The sequence below is a fragment of the Theropithecus gelada genome, chromosome 20, assembly GCF_003255815.1.
Source record: "Theropithecus gelada isolate Dixy chromosome 20, Tgel_1.0, whole genome shotgun sequence".
Taxonomy (NCBI): Eukaryota; Metazoa; Chordata; class Mammalia; order Primates; family Cercopithecidae; genus Theropithecus; species Theropithecus gelada.
In genome coordinates, this window is record NC_037688.1 from 14047367 (window position 1) to 14074050 (window position 26684).

The window sequence follows — 26684 nt, forward strand, 5'->3', positions numbered from 1 at the left end:
TTCTGTGCCCAACTAAGCTACCTGTAGCAGTTAGGAATGCATTCAGCTGCAGCTAACAGAAAACCCTTCTACCACTGTTAATCAGGATGGAAGAGCACAGTGTGTCATAGCAGGATGTCACTGTATTATATTTATGACTAGGGATCCCAGTTACACCCAACGGATGCCAACACATAATACCCCAAGGCAGAAGAGGCTGGCTGGACAACTTCACTGCAATTGAGAGTCAGTGCACAAGGACCTGATATTTCTCCCCAGGAACTAATAAGGAGATAAAGAATTATATGGCAATGGACAATGCAAGGATGGCACAGTTTCTCAGGGAGATCATAAAGGCCCCATGTTCCTGCTAAACTCTGCTCTGCCAATGGCGTTTTGCTATGTCTAAGAACTAGCTCTCTAGAAAGAGTGGGAAAAACCTGATCTGCAGCATTTGCCAATTTCCATGGTGAAAATATTCCCACCATGGTGATGTCACTGAAGGTAGAGTTAGAGAGAAGTGGGCACAATACCAGCTCCAGCAGCAGCTCTACCCTCTTTAGGATATAGCTTTGATTCTCGAGGTCTCCATTTCATCTCTCAGGATGGCTGCAGCAGGTCTTGTTATTAAGAAAATCAAAGGTTTTCCAGCAGCCTAACCCACCAAATTACTGCCTATGTCTTATCAACCAAAAGATAGCTGATGGCTTGTTAGCTGGAAGATGACTAAAGGGAGGGAGGTTGGAGCAGCTAACAAACAGTGTCTGTCCCCACTTCTCTGATACAATTTTCTCTTCAAGGTTGCCCTTAATATAAATCTGACTTCACTTATATAAAGAGGGAGGAAAACACACAGTGATACGCTCTGCTCTCTATTCCTCCCAGAAGTGGCCTGGAGTTACACACCACCTCGGGATAGCGTAGTTACAAGCAGTATTTTATGGGAGTAGTGTCAGGCTGAGCCAAAGCCGGGAAGTGTACCTGATTTGTTGGTCAGTGTTGTGAAGGCGTGGTGAGCTCTTCCAGGCTGACAACACATAGCTGACGTGGCTGAGGATGTAGAAGCTGAGTATGATATAAGACTGTCCATGAAGGGCCATTTTCCTGTTCAGATGATCCCTTTTTACTGTACCTCACTGAAGTGAAACTGAGTTATTCTAGAATACAGTGGACCAAGAGCAAAACTGTCAGCAGGACTCAGGCAAACAAACTCCTGGCATCCTCCTCAATAAGTCAGACATCCATTCTTTTCCCAGAGCCCATATGAAAGGTCTGAGACTCTGAGTGTGGCACCTATTGATTATCTGGTAGCAGAAAAAACAGTTGGACTGAAGCTTGCAAGAGTGGGTATTAATCCCATTCTTTCAATAACTATCTCTGTGACCTCGAACCCGTCACATCTCTTCTCTCAGCTTCAGTTAGCTCATCTGTAATTGAAGGAGTTGAACTGTGTGCCTTTGTCCTATGGGTCATCTGAGCATTTAAGCAGGAAAAGCAGCTAAATATTTTTAGGAGGGTGACAGGGATAAAAATTAAATTTCAACCACACTGCTGTTAATATTAAATGGCTACCTAATCAGACCTCTCTTCCAAATTAATCTGTAATGATTTCGATCATAACTTACAGTTTGTGAAGTGCTTGCTTCTATATTTTTCTCCCATCAACCAATTTGATGTAAGTAGGGCAGGCATTTTTATCTCCATTATTTTCCTCCTCAGGGTAATGTACAATTCTCACTCTAGGATTCCCATAGTCTACAGCAGCAATTCTCCAAGCATGGTCATAGGCCACTTGCATAAAATCTCTGCAGGACACCTATTACAAATTCCTCTTCCTGGACTCTATTTCAGATCCACTAAATCAGAATCTCTAAGGTTGAGGCCCTGAGATTTGTTTGCACTTTTGACATAACATCTCCATGTGATTTTTATATAACCCAAATTTGAAAATCTCTAGTTTAAAAAATGTATTTGGGGGTACAAGTGCAGTTTCCTTGCATGCATATATTGTGTGGTGGTGAAGTCTGGGCTTTTAGTGCACCCATCACCTGAATAGTGAACCCAATAGGTAGTCTTTCAATCCTCATACCCCTCCCACCTGTCCACTGTTTAGAGTCTCCAATGTGTAAAGGAAGCTAGCATTTGAGGCCTATTATGTGTCAGGCACTATACTGGCTGCTTCATATGAGCTCTTTCATTCAATACTCATAACAACTCAATAAAGTGCATATATATATACGTATATACTACATATCTATATACAGTTTGTCAATAAACTATTTTGGAGTACTTTTATATTTATGGAAAAGTTGCAAAGACAGCAGTGATAACATACCCCTCACCCAGTTTCATTGTCCCTGTTGTTATTACCTTATGTTACCTTGGTTAGTTTGTCAAAATTAAGAAATCAACACAACATTGGTACATTACTGTCAATTAAACTCTCAATTTTATTCAAATTTCACCAGCTTTTTCATTAATGTATTTTGTATGTTCTATAATCTAGTCCAGGATACTACATTACTTTAGTTGTCCTGTCTCCTTTGTCTCCTCTGATCTGTGACAGTTTCTCATTCTTTTCTTGTTTTTCAACACCTTGACGGTTTTGAGGAGTCCTGGTCAAAGTAGTACAAAATAGTAGAATGTTCCTCATGTTTGGTTTGTCTGATGGTTTTCTCATGATTAGACTGGGGTTATGGGTTTTTAGAGAGAATACAGCAAAGGAAAAGTGTCTTTCTCATCACCTAATATCAAGGGGTACATAATATCTATATGATATCACCTGATGATGTTAATAAAATCTATGCTTGTAATCCCAATTCAACCAAATAGGAAACAAGTTTATCAAGTCTAGTGTTCCATAACTGCTAAATGGCAGAACCAGGATAAAGTTTAATTTCTTTTCTCTGCCATTTTGGTTGCAAGTGACCACTCTAGTTTTATTCTCTTCCCATAAAACCCTCCATTTCAGCTCAATTTGCCACTCTCTGTGTTTCTTGCTCTACTCAACTCCCCTATGTTTTCCAAGTCTTTTTCAGTGTTCAGCTCAAATCCAATCTGCTCATTGAAATCCTCCATGATCCCCAACACACTCTTCTTTCATGAAATTCTAGATGCTCCTCTAATTTTCCACTTAGCACGTATTGTCTTAACCGCTGTCTTTCCAAGCCAAAATGAAACAATGGGGAGAGACCAGCCTATATGTGAATCCATTTGCTCCTGAGCTGAATAACATTGGTGTCTCACCTTCTGTAGTCTTTCACACTGTATTCAGAGGAATGCTTCTGTTAAAACAAACTAAATATGGCCTGAGAAGGGCTCTGTACTTCTATATTTGAGTCCTTGTGGATGAACTGCAGGCTAACTTAACAGGCAGACAAGACTGAAAACCTAACTTAGGAGTATGTGCCTCTAACAATCGCTGAGTCTTGGCCAATCCCAGCAGCCATACTTCAACCAGTCAGACTGCTGAGTGTTTAAACTGTGTTCAAACTGTGTTCAAATAAGGCAGACATCAAGCTATAACCAATCCATCTATTTCTGTACCTCACTTCCGATTTCTGTATGTCACTTTACCTTTTTTGTCTATAAATTTGTTCTAACTACGAGGCATCCCTAGAGTGCTTTGAATCTGCTGTGATTCTGGGGGCTGGCCGATTCACCGATTGTTCATTGCTCAATTAAACTTCTTTAAATTTGATTCGGCTGAAGTTTTTCTTTTAACACTTCTAAATTGCAAATCTATACCATTACCATGCTTAAGACTTTTCAATGACTCCCTATTATTTACAAAACCCAAATGTCTACCCTTAACATATAAGGCTCTTATGAGTTAAGCCTTGCCCATTATTTCATTTTTATCTCTAGCCATCACATCACACTCTACTCCACAATACCCTGCATTCCAGTCATGATGAACTACTGGCGATTTCTAAGTGCCCTGTGACTCTTCTGAGCCCTATGCCTCTACACATGCTCTGCCAAAAGGAAGGTAATTGGTATTTGGTGGGCAGCCAGGGGTATCTGCCACACTGCTGTTACTGCCTTATCCTTCTTATCTACTAGGCAAACTCCTTCTTATCCTTTAAGACTCAGCTCAAATATTACCTCTTGCAGGAAGCATTCTCTGATATAACCAAGCAGAACTGAATGCTACTTCTTCTGATCCCCCATATTACTGGGTTCGTAACTCTGTGATAGCACTTATTACATACCTATAATTCTGCTACCTTTAGAAAAAGTGAAACCTTGGAAGAAAGCACCATTTTCTATTCATGTTTGAGTCCAACTTTGTTGAAGGAAAGAGAAGGGAAAAGAGGAAGAAATGAAGGCAAGAAAAAAGGAAAAGAAACTCTCAGGCTGTTCATCTGTAAAATAGGGATAATTTTACTTTCTAATTGTTGTAAAGATTAAATAGAATAATATACAGAAAGCATTCAATAGAGTTCTAATACACAGAGTCCTATATATATTTTTAACAACATGGACCTCATTTTGTATTTTTTAATACTATCCTCCCACCCTTTATACACATTTCCTAGCACAACGCTTTGTATAAGTATAGTTGCTCAATAAATATGTTAATAGTTTACCTCAATCTAAAAATAAATTGCAGATTACTGAACAAATTAAGCAACCAGCTCAGTTTCCATATCTTGCTTTCCTTTATTAGATTGCCTTAAAATTTTTAAATAACATTTCCTAAATATTCTATTAACAGAACTCTTAACAGAAGCTTTCCTGCAGCCATCCAAAACCTTAGATCTGCACTCCCCCCTTGGGCAACCTTTCACTAGACACTCTTTTGTTTTACAGTCTACTCTCATCAGTATTCTGGGCTTCATTTCATATCTGTCCTTCTGAGGTATGCTTCCCTCCCCTTCCTAACACTTCTTTGTTGCTAAAAATAAGTGATGTCCCTTCAGAGCAAAAACACTTGGCAAATCAGTTAGCTTTTATAGGTACAGCTTTATACTGGTCTCTGTGAGATTGGGGAATGGATGAATTAAATAAAGGAAGAAGCTCACCACCATCTTCTTCTCTCCATGTACTCCTGCATTCCTCAAAGGACTTTACAAAACCCATGTAAAAATAGCAATGCCACACTCATCAAAAATGCAAAAGCTAAAGGATGCTAACTGAGATTTTGCATAACGCTAAAGAGTAAATAAAACAGCCAGTTCATAAGATCGCCAGAAAACATTTTGAGGAAGCATTTAATTAAAGGGCCCCAGGCCCAACTCAACAAAGTAGAGCTGTTGGTGACGATGATTTAACAACCACGCTTTTCCAAGGAAAACCGTAGCATATAACATAGCCAATTTCCTTTAGATTACAATGAATATCTTTTGGACTTCTCTTACCTAGATTATCTCTTGGTATGACACTGTCACCTTGTGTTCTGCCTGTACTCAGTTCCTTATATATCCTGTGTTGCTTTTTGACATTAACCCTGAAAGTAGCATTGATATATTACCTAAAATATCCTTTTCACCTATTACATATTCAACTACTCGAGATACTCTATTTCCCTACAAGTGAAAATTTTCTATTAAATATGTTTAATAATCCTTACATCTGGTATATGTATAAACATATTCATGTGGATGGATCCATATGTTCATGAGTATCAAGGCATGAACATGTTGCATACATGTATATACTCAAGCACAAATTTGTATATGTACATACCCGAAAGCGAATGTACCTGAAAACGAAATGTGGTTTGACCACTTTGAACTTCTGAAACTCATCTCTGGAGTTGCATTGTCCTAATTTCTTTGAATGAAAGTAGTGAAATTGCAGCACAAACTAAAATTGCTTAGAGGCCTAAATTTAAAGGTAACCAGCTCAATTTAGTACTCAATTAAATCCTATTCTGTTTAATCTGTTGGTGGTTGTGTCAACCTGCTTGTCAACTACTATCTTCTGATTTTTTTTAACCTCACCTCAAAAATCATTCTACCTTCTCTTTATTTTCTTGAGTTCATACCAAGTTCCCTACCTGCTATTCAGTATTTCATACATATCCTTAGGGCCATGGTTCTCAAAACCTGATTTCTAGGCCTCTGGTTATTAGCCATGGTGGCGGGTGCCTGTAATCCCAGCTACTCGGGAGGCTGAGGCAGAAGAATGGTGTAAACCCGGGAGGCGGAGCTTGCAGTGAGCCGAGATGGTGCCACTGCACTCCAGCCTTGGTGACAGAGCAAGACTCCATCTCAAAAAAAAAAAAAAAAAAAAGCTTCTTTAGATGTATAAATAATTCAAAGAGTGAGTCACACAAAAATGGAGATGGGGGGTGGTGAAGAATTAGAAGTATTCTCTAGTGTAGATGGATATTATCACAGAATCATAGAACAGAAAGAGTACATCAAAATCTCAACAAAGTTATAATTGATGGGGTATCCAGCTATTAACTTAGTATCTTCAGTGTTGGGAAACTGATAGCCATCCAAAAGCATGCCTTCCAATCATAACAATGCTGTCTCATACATCAAGGTACTAACTGTCTTCTTGCAGTTTCTACCATTCAAATATTTATCATAAGCCTAGTAGAGTGATTAATCTACAGTAGCATTGAGCCACTGACCCCTTTGGGAATCTAATAAAAATGATGGGCCCTCTTCATAGAAAACTACACATGAAAAATAATTTTTCTCACAATTTCAGAAAGCTTACAAGTTATGTGAAGCCCCTTCATCCACGGACCCCCAGGTAAAGACTCCCTCACTCCTGTTTTTTACTGAGTAGAGAAATGGAGGAGAAATAAGCCATGGTTTCCTCCTTCAAGGACCTTACTTTCTGATAGCAAATGCATGTGAAACAGTTAATAGTAATAAGGCAGGATATGGTTAAGTACTAATCATACACTGAGAGACAGAAAATTCTACTTCTGACAACACAGCAAGATAAAATCCTTGCAAATGGCCATTGTACACTCACATTCCATAATGGAGATAAAGTTTTTGTTGAGTTCTCGTCTGATAGCACAGCACCAGGGAGCAGAAGAAGGTTCATGATACTCAACAAATTTTTAATGAATAAATAAACCACCATTTACTTATCAGTTGTTTAAAATGCTCCCTGACCTTCCTGAGAAGAAAGTTGAAAAAAACAATAAAATAATTTCACTACCTCCAAGCTTCTTTAGGAATAGCATTTCCATTCATCCCACCTCTTAATTCAAAAATGTCAGTCTTTCTAAACTCAAAATAAAACTCTATGAGACATGTTTTAGGTGAGTTGGGAAAGGTTAAAAGAAATGTGTCCAAAGTTACAAAAACGACACTACAGAATAGAATCCAGAAGGTTCTCATTCCAATAGGATCTCAAGAAGGAGGCACTGGTACTTCCATTTTAATGTCTTAGTAATGATATCTTCTAACAGAGTAATTGGACAGCTTTAACAAGTGGTTAATTTTCTCTGAAATCCAGATGTTACCCTGCTTTCTTTATATGGGGAGACCTTGAAGATCGGGTAAGGAAATACCATCAAATAAGGTAACAGGAAAAATGGCCAGTTTATAATCATTTCTTTTTTTTTTTTTTTTTTTTGAGATAGAGTCTCGCTCTATTGCCCAGGCTGGAGTACAGTGGTGCAATCTCGGCTCACTACAAGCTCTGCCTCCCGGATTCACACCATTCTCCTGCCTCAGCCTCCCAAGTAGCTGGTACTACAGGCGCCTGCCACCACACCCAGCTAATTATTTTGTATTTTTAGCAGAGATGGGGTTTCACCGTGTCAGCCAGGATGGCCTCGATGTCCTGACCTCATGATCCGCCCACGTTGGCCTCTGAAAGTGAGCCACCACGCCTGGCCCATAATCATTTCTATTTGCTCTCAGAATTGCTCTGTAATGAAACACAAAATATTTTTTTCTAACCAGGATTGCTGTTCTTTTGTTCTTCACATGCATATTATGTATTATAAGGATGGTTTTGTTTGGTGTCATTTTGTTTAATTAAAAGGATTTTAACTGAAGGCAAAATCTTGCAAGAGAGTCAAAGGAGTTAACACTCTACCAACTATAAATGAAATACATAGCTTCATTTAACTCCTTATACTGTTTTTTCCCAGATAAATCAAATAATTAATGTAATATAAAGAGGGATCAGAATGTATGCATTCAGGTCCCACCTTTACCATCCAATCATTACATGGTCTCAAATCAAATCAAATCAAATCAGACTGAGGTCAGTCTGAGCCTCAGTTTTGCCACCAGTAAAATAAAACTGATAGCATAATAAGACTTGCCTCGTTGACCTCCATGGTTGAATTGAGGTTTTTGTGAGATTATTCACATGAAGACAGTCCTTTAAAACTCTGTATCAGTGTTGAGACAATACAGTTTCAACCAGAAGAGATGCTTAGTTGGTTAAGTTGGATCTACGGGCGATAGTTGGATCTACCTCCACTTGTGTAGTGTCAGAGCCTTAGGGGTCAAACTGGAGTAGTGGGTATAGGAGTTAAGATCACTGCCATACATACTTTTCCTTCACCTTCAACTGTACCTCAGCCCAGTACTACTAGGATTCTAACTAGCTAAACAGCATCTGAGTTGCCCCTAATTTCATGAACATTCAAAGCTATTTTGGGGAAAGGTAAGACACATTTAATTACTTTTCCAAAGCCTGATGGCAGACTAAAAACAACAAGTGAATTCAGCAACTCCAGGGTTCCAGTTTGTTATTCAATTGCCACTTAATTGTTATTAATGTATACTACAATATAAGTATATCCTTATGACACAGTTGATAAATGAACGTGATAAAAGGGGAAAACAGTCCTTATTTTTTAAATTAACATTTACAGAGTCAGGAGAGTTCAGAAAAACAGCAATTCAAAAGTGTCATCCTGAACAGATGGCTGCTCTCTACATGCTATCTCTGAAGGGGATTTTTTTCAAAGTAAATAGAAACAAATGTTTTGGTGCATTGTGTACCAAAATACGTATCTTACGAGAAGCATTTTCCAGAATGAGACGAGTTTCTTATTAATCACATTTTTACGACAGAGACAAAAACTGATTTTGGAGCTAGTTTAAGACATTCGCTGTTATTCTATGATTAAATTACTATTAATAGATAATATGTTTAGTTACTTCTAAGATATTTAACACATTTCATTTTAAATCTGCCCATTCTATCCTCTTGTCCCCTCCTCCACCCCCATTTAGTTTCCAACAACCTTAAGCCAAAAAGGGAGTTTGTCTCTCTTTAAAATATTCCTTTAACATCCAATAAAATATGAATGTCTTTAAGAGAACAATACAGATTGTTCTTTCATTAACTCATTCATTCAATAAACATATTTCAAGGATCAACATTGTGAAAGGGAAAAGTACTTACGAGCCCCAATTCTGTCACTGATAATATGACATTAAAGACATCTCATAATTATTCCTTGCCTCAGTCAGCCATTACAATATTTGACCTGCCCACCTGGCAAACCCTTATATGAATGCTCATTCATTCATTCAGCAAATATTCACTGAGCCCCTACTCTGTGCTGCTCACTGGCATGATGCTGCAGATCTGGTAGTAAACAAAACAGACACGGGCCTGACTTCATGAGTTCAGTTTAAGAGAATTAACAAACGGAAACAAAAACAAAAGGTTCTACTTGAACAGGAAGAGTCAGAGAAAGACATTCTAACTTGGAGTCTTGAGGATGTAGCCTCCTTTTGCCCAAGCTACTGGTGAGTAGAGAAATGGTATAGATTACAAGAGAAAAACGTCATTAGATGTGCAAAAAGGAACCACCTCATCACTGCTTCATATCCATGTTGGCTCAAAGTATGAGCTAAAAATACAATCCAGAAGTTTCTTCCTTCCTCTAGGTGTGCTTTTTCGCCCTATAATAGCTCACAGTGACTTTTTTTTGAAGGGAGGTATTATGCTATAAATGTAAAGATATGACTTTAAACACAAATGCACAAATAAAAGCAGCATTCTAAATAACACAGGAAAATGTGACATCTTCTCTAGTCCAGTATTTCCCCAAATATGGTATGTAGACCACTGAAAGACATGAAATTATTTTAGGTGGTACATAGATAAAGCTTTCTTAATAGTTATGTGTTCATTTTAATGTGTATCAGAAAAAAATATATACCCTGAATATAAAAAACATTATTTCACTGACATTTGGGTTTAGTATGAGGCTGAAGTAGGTAGCACTGTAATCATTTACTTTACGTAGCCTACATGAATTACAGGGGCAGGGCCCAGGCATGCCTATGAATGTTTTCAGCCTTCTGCCATAATTTTGGAGACACAGACAGCATAAGTGCTATTAGTACAAGTATACTAGCAATTGAATCTCACATCCTGTTCCATGTGTATTGCTGCAATCTTGTCTGGGATAGGCCATTTGTTACTGGAAATAACAATAGTTCCAGAAACAGACTTGGGAAAGGCCTCACTGGCTCAGTTTAGGTCATGTTCCCATTAAAGCAAACATTGTGGCCAGTGGGATGAGTTTCTTAAATTGGCCAGGCCTCAGCTTCGTTGCCCTCTCTGCAATCTGGGGTTGGGGGTAACCCTACCTAAGCCATATGGATAAACAATAGAGGACATGTGGTTCCACAAAAGAAAACAGAGGGACTGCTCCACATTTGTATAATGAGGATAGTATCTCTTAAATCATAGTACTGAGGTGAGGATTAAATGAAATAAAGTATATATTGCCTGATGGATACAATGAGTGGCCCAAAATAAGTGCTCAACAAACGGTGGTACTAGGAGTAATAATAATTTTTATTATTGTTTGTAAATAGGATGATTTTTGTTGCTGTTATAGTAGTAATTTTCTGAAACAGTTTTAGGGTCATATTTGTTATCTTAATTATTTTATTAGCCTATAAGTGAAGGATAATTATTTGAATATAATCTTTGCAGAGCTATTATGTAAAGGTGGCACTTCCTTCAATTATATGCTTAATTTGTTTATTATCTCCATGCCTAATCAAGGTACTCTGAATTACGACAATAAAATTTTCTATATCTCACTAAACAGCTTTTTGCTTCACTCTTAAGTGACACATAGTTTAATCATGACATCATCTTAAATAATTACTGAACCAATAGTGTTAATAATACTATATTTGCAACAATAAATTGCAATATATTTTTCATAGAACCCATATGATTTTGTGAGTTAATTTAGTATGAAACTTACATGAGTTTCAAAATTAAAAGTGGTGATATTAAAAAAACAACAATATCAGCAGGAACTTACCAATGTTGCTAGAATCTTTATTTTTTAAAAGTATATAATGTGATTAGGAAGAAGAGTTAAAACAAACATGAAGACTAAAACATAACAAAATAAAATCATTTATTCCTCTTTGGATCAAGAATATTACTGTGTGTATCCTTTAAATAACACAGTTAGTTGAAGATTTATGATAGACTAGCATAAATTCAAAAGTTAACCAAAATATTTACAGTAAAACAATATATGAATAACATATATTTGTTTCATAATATTACGAGTAAAGATTATCATCAGCCGGGCGTGGTGGCTCATGCCTGTAATCCCAGCACTTTTAAAGGCTGAAGTGGGTGGATCACCTGATGTCAGGAGTTCAAGACCAGCCTGGCCAACATGGTGAAATTCCGCCTCTAGTAAAAAAAAAAAAAAAAAAAATTAGCCGGGCATGGTGGAGGCTGAGGCAGGAGAATCACTTGAACCCGGGAAGTAGAGATTGCAGTGAGCCAAAATCACGCCATTGTACTCCAGCCTGGGTGACAAGAGCGAAACTCCATTTCAAAACAAACAAACAAAATTCATCTATTATGATTATTGCCGAGTGTGGTGGCTCACGCCTGTAATCCCAGCACTCTGGAGGCTGAGGCGGGCAGGTTGCCTGAGGTCAGGAGTTCAAGACCAGCCTGGCCAACATGGTGAAACTCCATCTCTACTAAAAACACAAAAATTAGCCAGGTGTGGTGGCACACACCTGTAATCCTAGCTACTTGGGAAGTTGAGGCAGGAGAATCGCTTGAACCCAGGAGGCAGAGGTTGCAGTGAGCCGAGATCGCACCATTGCACTCCAGCCTGGGCAACAAGAGTGAAACTCCATCTTAAAAAAAAAATTATTATGAAAAATTCATAGGCAATATAAAGCACTGAATAAGTTTCTTCAATATATTGAGTCCTCAGCAAGATATAAAATATAAACCATATAAATTTTAAAATGTAGATATGGTATATTTATTTTACCTTCATTTGTATAAAACTTAACAAGAGTTCGAGAGAAATAAGACAAAGGTAAGTAAAATATTGTCTAAATATCATAAATTAAAAATATTCTAGTTTACAGTCCCACCAACAGTGTAGAAGTGCTCCTATTTCTCCACATCCTCTCCAGCACCTGTGTGTACATGTACCCTAGAACTTAAAGAATAATAAAAAATATATATATATACACACACACATATATATATATACACACAGTCTAGAATAGTCACAGAGGAATTTAAAATCCTAGGACTAAGTGAGGTAATAACTTCTGATATTAGAAAATATAAAAGTGATTGCCAAAAGAAACAAAGAATTGAGTTTACCTTAAAGTTAAATCCTATTCAGACTGTCAAATAAATTAAATGATATATTAGCAGAAATGACCAGATTCCTATCTACACATAGTGAAGGCAGCTGAAAAAGCTCCCTGGGGACAAAGCCATTTCTGTTTGTGGCTTTTTTATGTTCTAGTGCTTCCTTACACTGAATCAGTTTCTTACAAAAACATCTAAGACCAAAATGCATATCTATAGTATATACTTTAGTAGAAATATAAATGCATGTGGCTTTCTACCAAAAACCTCAAATGAATTAAGAGAGGCATTGGGGTTTGCTTTTAGTAAAGAACTATGAGTTCCTTTTTCTTAGAGTTTTTGCATCTATATTCATGAGGAATATTAGTCTGTAATTTTCTTTTATTATAATGTCTTTGTCTGATTCTGGTATCAGGGTAATGCTGGCCTTATAGAATGAAGTCAGAAGTATTTCCTTCTCTTCAATTTTCTAGAAGAGAAATGTTATTACTTCTTCCTTAAAAGGTTAGTAGAATTCTCAGTGAAGTCACCTGGGCCTGTCATTCTCTTCATGGAAAGTTTTTTAACTATAAATTCAATGTCTTTAATAAATATAGGATTATTCAGGCTATCTATTTCTTCTCGAGTAAGCTTTGTTAGTTTGAGTCTTTTAGAATGAATTTGTCCATTTAATCTAAGTTGTTGAATTTATTGGCATAAAGTTATTCAAAATATTCCCTCATTATCCTTATTAATATCAGTGTGATCTGTAGCAGTGTAACTTCTCTCATTATTGATATTGGTAATTTGTGACTTATATTTTTTTCCTTATCATTCTGGCTAGAGATTTAGCAGTTTTACTTATCTTCTTAAAAACCAGTTTTTTGTTTCATTGATTTCTCTCTACCGTTTTGTTTAATATTTCACTGATATCTGTTCTGAAACATTCTGGTATGTTATTATTTCCTCCCTTTTTCATACTTTGAGATTCACTTACTCCTCCAGTTTCCTTTCTTTCCTCCTCCTCCTTTCTTCTTCTTCCTTCTCTTTTCCTTTTTTTTTTAAGAGACAGGGTCGCCGGGCGCGGTGGCTCACGCCTGTAATCCCAGCACTTTGGGAGGCCGAGACGGGCGGATCACGAGGTCAGGAGATCGAGACCATCCTGGCTAACACGGTGAAACCCCGTCTCTACTAAAAAACACAAAAAACTAGCCAGGCGAGGTGGCGGGCCCCTGTAGTCCCAGCTACTCGGGAGGCTGAGGCAGGAGAATGGCGGGAACCCGGGAGGCGGAGCTTGCAGTGAGCTGAGATCCGGCCACAGCACTCCAGCCTGGGCGACAGAGCGAGACTCCGTCTCAAAAAAAAAAAAAAAAAAAAGAGACAGGGTCTCACTGTACTGCCCAGGCTGCAGTGCAGTGGCTATTCACAGGCATGATCACACGGTGGCCTCAAACTCCTGGGCTCAAGTGATCCGCTTTCCTGAGCCTCCTAGGTAGCTGAGATTACAGGCATGCACGACTGCACCTAGCTTCTTCCAGTTTCTTAAAATGGAAAGTTAGGCTATTGATTTGAGACCTTTCTTTAATGCTGTAAATTTTCCTGTAAGTACTGCTTTATCAGCATCTCACAAATTTTAGTATATTTTCACTTTCATTTAGTTCAAAATATTTTCTGCATTCTCGTTTGATTTCTTCTTTGATTATAGTGACTTAGAAGTATGCTACTTAGTTTTTTAAAATTTGGAGATCTTCCATACATCTTTCTGTTGCTTATTTCTCATTTAATACCATTGTGGTTAGAGAATATACTTTGTATTGTTTTAATTTTTAAATGTGTAAAAGTGTGTTTTATGGCCTAGAATATATGCTTGAAAAGAACATGTATTCTGTACCTCATGAGTAAGGTGTTCTATAAATGTCATTTAGGGAAGTCTAGTTGATAGTGGTTTTCAAGTCATTTATATTTTTACTAATTTTCCATTTACTTGTTTTATGAATCACTGGGAAAGCAGTGTTGATCATTCCAACTATAATTGTGGATTTCTCCTTTAACTTCTGCAGTTTTTGTTTTATTCATTTTGAGGCTGTGTAATTAGGTGCATAAATGTTTGAATTGTTATTTCTTCTTGATGAATTTCTCCTTCCATCATTATGAAATTACATTCTTCATCCTTGGTGATAGTCTTTGCTCTGAAATTTACTTTCTCTGATATTAGCCACTCCAGCTTTCTTTTGATAAGCGTTAGCATGGTATATCTTTTTTCATCCTTCTACTTTTAAACTCAACTGTGTTTCTTGTAGGCAGCATATATTTTTTATTGTTTTTTATTCAATCTGATAATATCTTCCTTTTAATCGGAGTGTTTATCCCATGTGCATTTAAAGTTAACCATTGATATGGTTAAATAAGTCTAACATCATGCTATTTGTTTGCTATTTTTCCTATTCTTATATCTCTTCTCCGCTTTTTCAGCATACTTTTGGATTATTCTTATTATTCCACTTTATCTCCTTTGTTTATTATCTATAACTTTTGTTTTGCTATTTTAGTAGTTGCTTTAGGGTTTATAGTATACATCTTTAACCTATCACAGTGTAACTTCAAGTGATACTAGTTTATATAGAAGATCCCTAAATTATATACTTCCATTTCTCCCCTCCTATATTTTTTGGTCATATATTTACTAATGATATGCTGTAAACTCCATTTTTGTCATATATTTTACTTATAATATTCACTCCACAGCATATTATACGGTTGATGCAAAAGTAATTGCAGCTTTTACTAACAAAAGTGATGGCAAAACCTAAAAACTGAAATTGCTTTTGCACTAACCTAACATTATTTGTTGTCTTTTAAAGAGGTTTCAATAATAAGAAACGTAGTTGTCATTTCTGGTGTTATTTCTTTCGGTAGGTACCTATTTCCACTGGTGCTATTTTACTTCTGCCTGAAAGACTTTCTTTAGAATTTCTAGTAGTGTAGGTCTAATGTCGATAAATAATTCTGTCTTCTATGTGTGAAAAAGTGATTATTTTGTCTAGATTTTTGAGAGAGATTTTCTCTGGGTATAGAATTCTAGGTTGATAGTATTTTTCTTTTGGTATTTTTCAGATATTGATCCAGTCTTATCTGTAGCATTTCCAAAGAGAAATTGGTATGAATCCTTATCTTTTTTCTCTGTACATAATGCATCCTTATTCCATAGCTGTTTGTAAGATTTACTCTTTATCATTGGTTTTGAGCAGTTTCATTATAATGACACTTAGTGTAGTTTTCTTCAAATTTCTTGTGATTGGGGTTCACCATTGATATGGGTTGGCTCTGTGTCCCCACCCAAATCTCACCTTGAATTGTAATAATCCCCACATGTCACGGCAGGGACCTGGTGAAAAGTAATTGAATCATGGAGGTGGGTCTTTCCCATGCTGTGCTCATGATAGTAAGTCTCATGAGATCCGATTGTTTTATGAAAGGGAGTTCCCCTGCATGAGTTCTCTCTTGCCTGCTGCCATGTAAGACATGACTTTGCTCCTCATTTGCCTTCTGTCATGATTGTGAGGCCTCCCCAGCCATGTGGAACTGTGAGTCAATTAAACCTCTTTCCTTTATAAATTAACTAGTCTCAGGTATGTCTTTATTAGTAGCTTGAGAACAGACTAATGCAACCATGATCCTTGGATCTATGGATTTGTAGTTTTCATCAAAATTCAAAATTTTTATTATTATTTCTTTATTGACCCTTATTTTTTTCCTGATTTCCCTTTGTGAACTCTAATTATACATACATTAGCTGGCTTAAAGTTTTCCCTCACTGCTCTTTATTTTTAAGCAGCTTTATCAAGATGTAATTCGCATACCATGAAATTCATTCAGTTAAAGTATACATATTAATTGTTTTTAGCATATTCAGAAAATTATGCAACCATTACTACTACATAATTTTAGAATGTTTTCAACACTGAGAAATCCCATACTTATTTCATTAGTTTTCCATGGATACCACAACAAATTACTGCAAACTTAGTCGCTAAAGCAATAAAAATGTATTATCTTAGACTTCTAGAGTCAGAAGTCTGAAATGGTCCCACTGGGCAAATACCAAAGTGTCTGCAAGGCTGCATTCCTTTCTGGAGGCTGTTTAGAAAGACTCATTTCTTTGCCTTTCCTAGTTTCTAGAAGGCACCCACATTTCTGGGCTGATGACCCCCCTTCCTGCATCTGCAAAGCCAGAAACACTGTATCTAATTATTAACATTTCTCTCTCTGACCAAACCTGGGAGAGGTTTTCTAGTTTGAAGGATTCATGTGATTAAATATTCAAGTGGATAATTCAAGATAATCATTTCATCTCAAGACCTGTACACTTGATCACATCTGTAAAGTTCTTTTTGTCATGTAAGGTAACACATTCACAGGTTCTAGAATTAAAATGTGGACATCTTTGGGGACTACTCTTCTGCCTACCACACCCACTAACAGAAACTCCCTCATCCTCCCCTTTTCCCATTCTGGGTAACCACTAATTTACTTTGTTTTTATAGATTTCCCTATTCTGGACATTTTATATCAATGGAATTATATAATACCTAGTCTTTTGTGCCTAGCTTCTTTCACTTAGCATGTTTTCAAGGTTTATCCATGTTGTAGTATTTATCAGTACTTCATTTCTTCTGGATAATATTTCATCGTATGGAATGGATATGTCACATTTTATTCATCAGTTCATCAACTGATGGACATTTGGGTGGTATCTACTTTTTGGCTTATGAATAATGCTGCTAAGAAGATTAAATTTTTATGTGGACATATGTTTTCATTTTTATTGGGTTTACAATTACAAGTGGAATTGTTGTACTGTAAGGTATATTTAATTTTTTGAGGAAATATCAAACTGTTTTCCAGTTTGCTGGTAGGCAGTATCATTTCATATTCCTACCAGCAATTGATGAGGGTTCCAGTTTCTCCACATCCTTAACAGAACTTATAATTGTCTGTCCTTTTTATAATAGCCATTCTAGTAAGTGTAAATTGGTATTTCACCGTGGTCTTGGTTTGCATTTCCTTACTAAGAATGTTGAGCACCTTTATAGGTCATTACTGGCTATATGTATATCTTCTCTGGGGAAATGTCTATTCAGACCCTTTCTCCATTTTTTAAATTGAGCTATTTGTCTTTTTATTATTGAGTTATACAAGTTCTTTATATATTCTGGATACAAGTCCCGCAACAGGTACATAATTTTAAAATATTTTCTCCCAATAGGAACGCCTTTACACTGTTGGTGGGAGTGTAAATTAGTTGAACCACTGTGAAAGACAGTGTGGCAATTCCTCAAGGATCTAGAACTAGAAATACCATTTGACCCAATGATCCCATTACTGGGTATATACCCAAAGGATTATAAATCATGCTACTATAAAGACACATGCACACGTATGTTTATTGTGGCATTATTCACAACAGCAAAGACTTGGAACCAACCCAAATGTCCATCAATGATAGACTGGATTAAGAAAATGTGGCACATATACACCATGGAATATTATGCAGCCATAAAAAAGGATGAGTTCATGTCCTTTGCGGGAACATAGATGAAGCTGGAAACCATTATTCTGAGCAAACTATCACAAGGACAGAAAACCATACACCACATGTCCTCACTCATAGATGGGAATTGAACAAGTACCCTTGGACACAAGGCAGGGAACATCACACACCAGGGCCTCTTGGGGAGTTGGGGGCTGGAGGAGGGATAGCATTAGAAAAAATACCTAATGTAAATGATGAGTTGATGGTTGCAGCAAACCAACATGGCACATGTATACCTATGTAACAAACCTGCACATTGTGCACATGTACCATAGAACTTAAAGTATAATAATAATATAAAAAACTTTTCCAATCTGTGAGTTGTCTTTTTACTTTCTTGATGGTGTCCTTTAAAGCATGAAGATTTTAATTTTGATGAAGTCCAACTTACCTATTTTTCTTTTGTCACTTGTATTTATTGTGTTGTATCTAAGAAACCAATTGGTCCAATAACAGGAAGATTTATTCCTATGGTTTCTTATGAGATTTCTTTTTTCTTTAGTTTTAGCTCTTAAATTTAGGTCTATGATCAATTTGGAGATAAAATAATTTCAGCATTTGGTGTGAGGTAGAGGTCCAATTGATGCCTTAAAATGTAGGAATCTAGACTATTTTTTTTTTATCTGTTTGATTGTCTTGATACCCTTGTCAAAAATCAATTGACCATAAAAGTAAGGATTTCTTTCTGGACTCTTAATTCCATGCCATTGATTAAATGCATTCATAATGTTGAGCAATCATCTATCTATATCTCTAAATATCTTTCCTTGTGCCAGTATTACACTGGCTTCATTACTTTAGCTTCAGAGTACATTTTAAAATCAGGAAGTGTGAATCCTCAACTTTGTTCTTCTTTTTCAGTATTGTTTTGTCCATTCTGAGTCCCTTACATTGTCACATGAATTTTAGGATCAGCCCGATACTTTTTTTAAAGCCAGCTGAGATTTGATAGAAATTGCACTGAATCTGTAGATCAATGTGCGGAATATTGCTTTGTTAACATTATTAGTTAAGTCTTCTAACCCATTAACGTGAGATGTCTTTTCAATTATTTGGATCCCCTTTAATTTATGTCAACAATATTTTGTGTTTTTTTTGTTTTTGAGACAGAGTCTTCTCTGTTACCCAGGCTGGAGTGCAGTGACATGATCAGGGGTCACTTAGCCTTGACCTCACTGGCTCACGCAGTCCTCCTACCTCAGCCTCCCAAGTAGCTGGGACTTCAGGCATGTGCTACCACATCTGGCTAATTTTTAAATATTTTTGCAGAGACAGGGTCTCAATATGTTGCCCAGGCTGGTCTCAACTCTTAGGTTCAAGCAATCCTCCCACCTCAGCCTTCTAAAGTTCTGGGATTAAGGCGTGAGCCACTGTGGCTGGTCAAATTTTGTAGTTTTGAATGTATTAGTCTTGCATTTCTTTTTCTAGCTACTTTTTTCAATTGGTAAAAATTATATAAATTTATGGTGTACAACATGATGTTTTAAAACACATATTTCGTGGAATGGCGAAATCAAGCTAATTAATATGCATTACCTCACATACTTCCCATTTTTAGTGTGATGAGCACACTTAAAATCCACTATCTTAGCCATTTTCAAGTATATAATACATTGTTACCAACTATAGTCATCATGTTGGACACTAGCTCTCTTATATAAAAAGGATACACTAAGATCAAGTGAGATTTATCCCAGGAATACAAAGTTGGTTTAATATCTGAAAATCAATGTAATATGCTATCGTAATAGAAAAAAGAACAAAAATCACACAATCATTTCAACTGATGCAGAAAAAGAATTGTTGGATTTTGTGAAACGCCTTTTCTGCATCATTTGACCAAATCCCACTTGATCACTGTGTATCCCTTTTATACATGGCTGGATTTCTTTTCTAACATCTTGTTGAAAAATTTTGTGTCTATATTCATGAGGAATATGGGCTTGAGGTCTTCTTATGATGTCATTGTCTGATTTTGGTTTTCTGGTGACATAGATTAAGTTGGGAAGTGTTTCTTCCTGTTTTATATTTTGAGAGTTTGAGAAAGGTTAAAATTGATTTTTCCCAATTTTTTATTGTGGTAAAATACATATAACATAAAATTTATTATCTTAACAATTTTAAGTGTATGGTTCAGTGTATTAAATGCATTCATAATGTTGAGCAATCATCATCACCATCAGATAATCTATTTTCATCTTGTAAAACTGAAACTCTATATCCATTAAACAGTAACTGCCCATTCCCCACTCTCCCTGGCTCCTGGCAACCACCATTCTCCTCTCTGTCCCTATGATTTTGCTCTATGATTCTGACTACTCTATTTACCCCATACAGTGTAAACAGAGAATTTGTATTTTTGTGACTAGCTTATTTAATTTACCATAATGTCCTCAAGGTTCATCCATACTGTAGCATATGTAAGAATTTCATTCCTGTTTAAGGCTAAATAATATTCCATTCAATGTATATACCACATTGTGCTTATCCATTCATCCATCAATGGATACTTGAGTTGCTTCCACGTTTTAGCTATTGTGAACAATGCTACTATGATCTTAGGTGTATACACATCTCTTTAAGACCCTTTCCATTCTTTTGGGTCTATGTTGAGAAACTGAATTGCTGGGTCATATGTTAATCCTATTTTCACTTTTTTATGAAACTGTCATACTGTTTTCCACAGTAGCTGTACCATTTTACATTCCCATCAAAAGTACATAAGGTTCCAATTATTTCCCAACCTCAGCAATACTTGTTTTTCTTTTAATAGTAGCCATCTTTATGAATGTGAGGTGGTATTTCGCTGCAGTTCTTATTTGCATATCCCCAGTGAGTAGTGATAATGAGCATCTTTTCATGTGTTTACCAGCCATTTGTATATCTTCTTTGAAGAAATGCCTATTTAAGTCTTCTTGTTGAGTTTTAGGAGTTCTCTACATATTCTGGATATTAATGCCTTATGAGATATATGATTTACAAATATTTTCTCCCATTTTATGGGTTGCCTTTTTACTCTGTTGATATTGTCTTTCGATGAACAATTTTTTAAAAAAATTAATGAGATCCCATTTGTCTACTTTTTGTTTTGTAGCCTGAGTGTTTGGTGTCATATCCAAGAAAACATAGCTACGTCCAATATCATGAAGGTTTGCCCTGTTTTCTTGTAAGAGTTTTACAGTTTTAGATCTTAAATTTAGGCATTTGATTCATTTTGAGTTAATTTTCGTATGGTTTTAGATAAAGGTCCAACTTCATTCTTTTGCATGTAAATATCCAGTTTTCCCAGCACCATTTGCTGAAAAGACTTTTTCCCCCCTATTAAACAGTCTTGGCATCCTTGTCAAAATCATTTGACCATATATGTGAGGGTTTATTCTCAGGCTCCCTAATCTCTTCCATTGTCTATACAGCTGTCTTGATACCAGTACCACACTGTTTGCTCACTGTAGCTTTGGCATAAGTTTTGAAATCAGGAAGTGTGAGTTCTCCAGCTTTGTTCTTTTTCAAGATTGTTTGGCTAATCAGGGATCCTTGAGATTCCATATGAATTTTAGGTGGAGTTTTTCTATTTCTGTAAAAATTGTCATTAGGATTTTGATAGGGATTGCATCAAATCTGTAGCTCTTTTAAGTAGTATTGACATCTTAACAATATTAAATCTGGAACTGATTCTCTGAATGTTTGGAAGAATTCACCAGTGAAGGCTTTTGGGTCTAAGCCTCTCTCTGTGGAAAATTTTAGATTACTAATTCAATCTCTTTATTTGTTATAAGTCTATTCAGATCTTTTATTTCTTGAGTCACTTTCAGTTGTTTATTCATTTCATCTAAGCTAATTTTTGGCATTCAATTATTCATTTATAATCTTTTTATTTTGCTAAGGTTAGTTTTAGAGTTTTATTAACATTAAGTTCATAGTAATGTTATGACATTTAATGTTTTAATTATGTAATGTTATGAAATTTAATGACATTGTTTTACTAACATTAAGGTTAGTAGTAATGTTTTCTCTTTCATTTCAGGTTTAGTAATTTAAATTTTCTCTTTTATTTCCCCCTGGTCAGAAAAGCTAAAATTTTATCTATTTTGTCGATGGTTTTGAAGAACAAACTTTTGGTTTCATTAATTTTCACTATTGTTTTTCCATTCTGTATTTCACTTATTTCCTCTCTAACCTTATTATTTCCATCATCTGCTTACTTTGGGCTTAGTCTGCCCTTCACTTCACCTTTTCTATGATGAAGATTAGAATATTGACTATTTTTTTCTTATTTAATATAGGCATTTACAGCTATATATAATATAATACAGGCATCTATAGTCACTGCTTTAGCTGAATTCTACTGGTTTTGGCATATTGTATTTATATTTTCACTTATTTCATTGTATTTTCTAATTTCTCCAGTCATTTCTTCCACAGTCCACTGATTATTTAGGAGTGTGTTATTTTTTATATATTGGTGAATTTCCCAAATTTCTTTCTGTTATTAGTTTTTAATTTAATCCCATTGTGGAAAGAGATACACTTTGTTGATTTCAATCCTTTTAAATTTATTGAGGCTTATTTTGTGCCCTAGCACTGGTCTAGCCTGAACAGTATTTCATGTCAGCTTGAGAAGAATGTGTATTCCACTGTTGTTGGGTGGAGAGTTCTATAGATGTCTGTTAGGCCTAGTTGACTTATATATTGTTCAAGTTTTCTATTTCCTTTTTAATCTTCTATATATTGATGCTATCCATGATTGAGAGTGGGATACAGAAGTCTATTTTTATTGAATTATTTTTCCCTTCAATTCTGTCAGTTTTTGCTTCATATATCTTGGGGGCTCTGTTGTTATGTGCATATATTTTTACAATTATTATATGTCCAACTGTTATATCTTCCTTTTATCATTATAAAATGTCCCTCTTTGTCTTTAGTAAAAACTTGTGTCTTAAAACCTGTTTTGTCTGATATTAGTACAGCTCCTTTACCTCTTTTGGTTACTGTTTGCATGGTTCCTTTTTCCTCATCCTTCTAGTTTCAGCAGATTTGTATCTCTGAATCTAAAGTGTGCTCTTGTAGACAGCATATAGTTGAATTATTTTTTAATCCATTCTGCAAATCTCTGCCTTTTACTTTGCATATTTAATCCATTTACATTTAATGTAACTACTGATATAATTCATGTCTGCCTAATTTAAAATTTTATTTTTTCTCTGCGTATTCATTCTGGATAGTTTGTATTTCTATGCCATCAGGGTCATTAATCTTTTTTTTCTTTAATATCTAATGTGCTATTGACACCATCTAGTTTATTTTTTATCTCAGACATTATAGTTTTTGTCTCTAGATGTTTAATTTGGGTCTCTTATAAAAATTTATTTGCAGTCTCTACTCACAGATATAATGCAGTTATAATAACTTTTTTTTTTTTTTTTTTTTTGAGACGGAGTCTCGCTCTGCCGCCCAGGCTGGAGTGCAGTTGCCGGATCTCAGCTCACTACAAGCTCTGCCTCCCAGGTTCATGCCATTCTCCTGCCTCAGCCTCCCGAGTAGCTGGGACTACAGGCGCCCGCCACCTCGCCCGGCTAGTTTTTTGTATTTTTTAGTAGAGACGGGGTTTCACCGTGTCAGCCAGGATGGTCTCGATCTAATAACTTTTAATATCTTTGTCTTCTAATTCTAACATCTGCATCAGTTTTTAGATGAATGGATTACTTTTCTTAATGTGGGTCAGATTTTCTTGGTTTTCTGCATGCCCAGAAATATTTATTTTGATCCAGTCATTATGAATGTTGCCTTTTTGGCTGCTGGATATTTTCATATTTTAAAAAATATTCCTGAGTTTTGTTTTAGGACATGGTTAAACTCTTTGGAAATAATTTGATCATTTTGAATCTTGCTTGTGAGGCAAGACCAATGTATAATAACATTTAGTCTGAAACTAATTATTCCCCACAACTGAAGCAAGACCCTTTTGAGCACTCTCTCCAATACTTTATAAATTAGGAGACGTTTTGGTCTGGCTGACAGAAATAGGCACTATTATTAGACCTGTGTAAGTACTGTCACTGTTCCCCCTAACTCTCTTTGATGGTTATTTCCCCAGTCTTTAACAGTTTCCTCATATGCACGTGCCAATTATTAATTGGAATGCTCAAAAGATTCTCTGCAGATCTTTGGAGTTCTGTGTGCAGCTTTCTTCTCTCCAGTACTTTGTCCTAAGAACTCTAGCTTCCTTGGTTTTCCCAGACTCCCAGCTCAATCTCTTCAACCCATGGAGTCTGCTAAGCTTTACCTGGCTTCCTCCTTTCTGCACCACAACCTAAAAAAAATCCCTCAAGGTAGTAAGCTGTGGTAATCATGAGGGCACTTCATTTGTTTCCTGTCTGTCAGGAATCACTGTTATTCCTTGCCTGATGTCCAGGATCTTGAAAACCATTATTTCATGTATTTTGCCTGTTCTTTCTTATAGCTGTTTCAGATGGGATGGCAGATAAACAGGCAGTAACTCTTATTCCATCTTGACAAGAAACAGAAGACTTCCCCTGGTTTTCTTGATGGCTCCCATGGGCTGCAAATGGCTGAGAATTTTTCCAAACCACAGGGGGTACCTTATGACACACTTGATGTAATATAAAAGGAAGTCTATAACATGCTCTTCGAAGTATTCCTTCCAAAAATGTTTAATCTGAATCTGAGGACTATTGCATCCAAGTCAGGGTAGGCCTCACATAAGCCACCACCCTACAACAAAGAGCAGTTATAGTTGGGCTCCTCCTGTCTCCAGAGTTCCTTTCTCTTTATATCTATATATACATGACTATATGTTACACCTAAAATGGCATACATAGGCACATTGATGAAGTCAATATTTAAGCATGAATCCAGATCCAAGAGGAAGAAGACACCTTCCTCCATTGTCCTAAAATATAGGCCACTGATGGAGATATCACTGATTCATGCATTTCTAAGTCACTATGTTATCTTTATCTTAGAGACAGCAGGGCCCAAATCACGAGGCAAAATCTGAACTCTTAAAATTCTGATGTACTTGAATGAACTACTAGCCAGAGTGCATCTAGCTGGGCATTATAACCTCTATAAAGTTTCCCCAATCCAGTGAGCAGAAAAATACGAACAAAATAATATTCTAAAATGTAGCAATATTATGATATTCAGAAATTTCTCATGGAAAAGTAGTTTTCCCATGATCTGTCAAAATCAAGTTTGGCTGGGGATGGAATGGCCCTGATAAGGATCAAGCTCCAGAGACTAGGTTTCTCAAAATGTGGTTTTCCCAAGGTATCTCAAAATTATCTGGAGGGACATGTTCAAATGCAGATTTCTAAGGCCTACTTCAAAGTTACTGAATCACAACATCTAAGGATGGAACCCAGGAACCTGCATTTTTAATAAGCACATTTGGGGATTTTTATGAACATTAAGGTTTGAGAATGACTATAGGCAATCCCACTGGGACTAGGCAAGATAGCAGGTTCATATGACAGGCACCAAAACTCCAAATGTGTAGGCACCCAAAATCCGAATATGTGGGATTCATGCTATAGACGTCTGTTAGGACTTAATCATGGTGTGAAGGGAGTCTGATAGTAAGCAAAGGATTATTGTAGGTTATTATAGAGGGGAGAGGAAGGCACCATGATGTCAACAGGCAGATATCCAAAAGTAAAGAGACGTGTAGGGAGTCAGGCATTGACAACAGGCAAAGTTCCCAAAAAGACAGATGATCGGCATCAGAGATACAGCAGCTTGTAATAAGAATCTAGTCATGCAGACTTTGGTTTAGGAATTGGCTTCTAATTTCAATGAGGTTGAAGGAATCAAGGTAGAACCCCAATCTAAAAGCAGGGTCAAAGGCAGACACACAGAATCTAAAAGAGGCTTATTACTAGAACTAGTCACAAGCACCAAGGCAATTGCCTACTCCGTAGGGCCAGGGTAAGCTCAAAAAGGATCAGCACAGAGACTGATGTGATGCTCAACCACCCAGAAGCGTTTGGATTTTCTTGCTTATGGCCTGGATTAGTCCAGAACCCGTGCCAAGGGTTAGCCTGCCCTAGGGAGCTAAGTGGCCCTGCTGAAAAGCCTAGAAAAGACCTACCTGGCTCAACTTCCCATGCCCTACCTGAATTCTGTTTAAGATGTAAGCCTCAGGATGTTGTCACAGGAGTGATGGTAGTTTTCCAAAGTAGTTACAATGATAGTAGTAAGATGTAAAAGAAGTTGATTCCTAAATAGAGTAGCTCCCTAAAGGAGGTAGGAGGCAGCTGGAGCTAGATTCTGGAGCCAACAGCAAGTTATCTTCACCCTTAAGAAATTCTGAAATGTCTCAGCTTAGTCCTCTAGGCCAGGGAACCCAGATGTTCTCTGTGCAATTCTGATTTTCTTTAAAATAGCAGATTACTTTTGTAGTTTAAAAAAAAAAAAAAAAAAAAAAGCCTTTTTCGACTGGGTACAGTGGCTCACACCTGTAATCCTAGTATTTGGGAGGCCAAGGCGGGTGGATTGTTTGAACTCAGGAGTTCGAGAGCAGCCTAAGCAATATGGTGAAACCCTGTCTCTA

General features: G+C 36.5%; 1 long non-coding RNA gene across 1 annotated transcript in view; it reads right to left on the minus strand.

Moving 5' to 3' along the window:
- Positions 1–26684, minus strand: part of LOC112614139 — a 98410-nt gene that overhangs the window by 63020 nt on the left and 8706 nt on the right. The window lies entirely within an intron of this gene.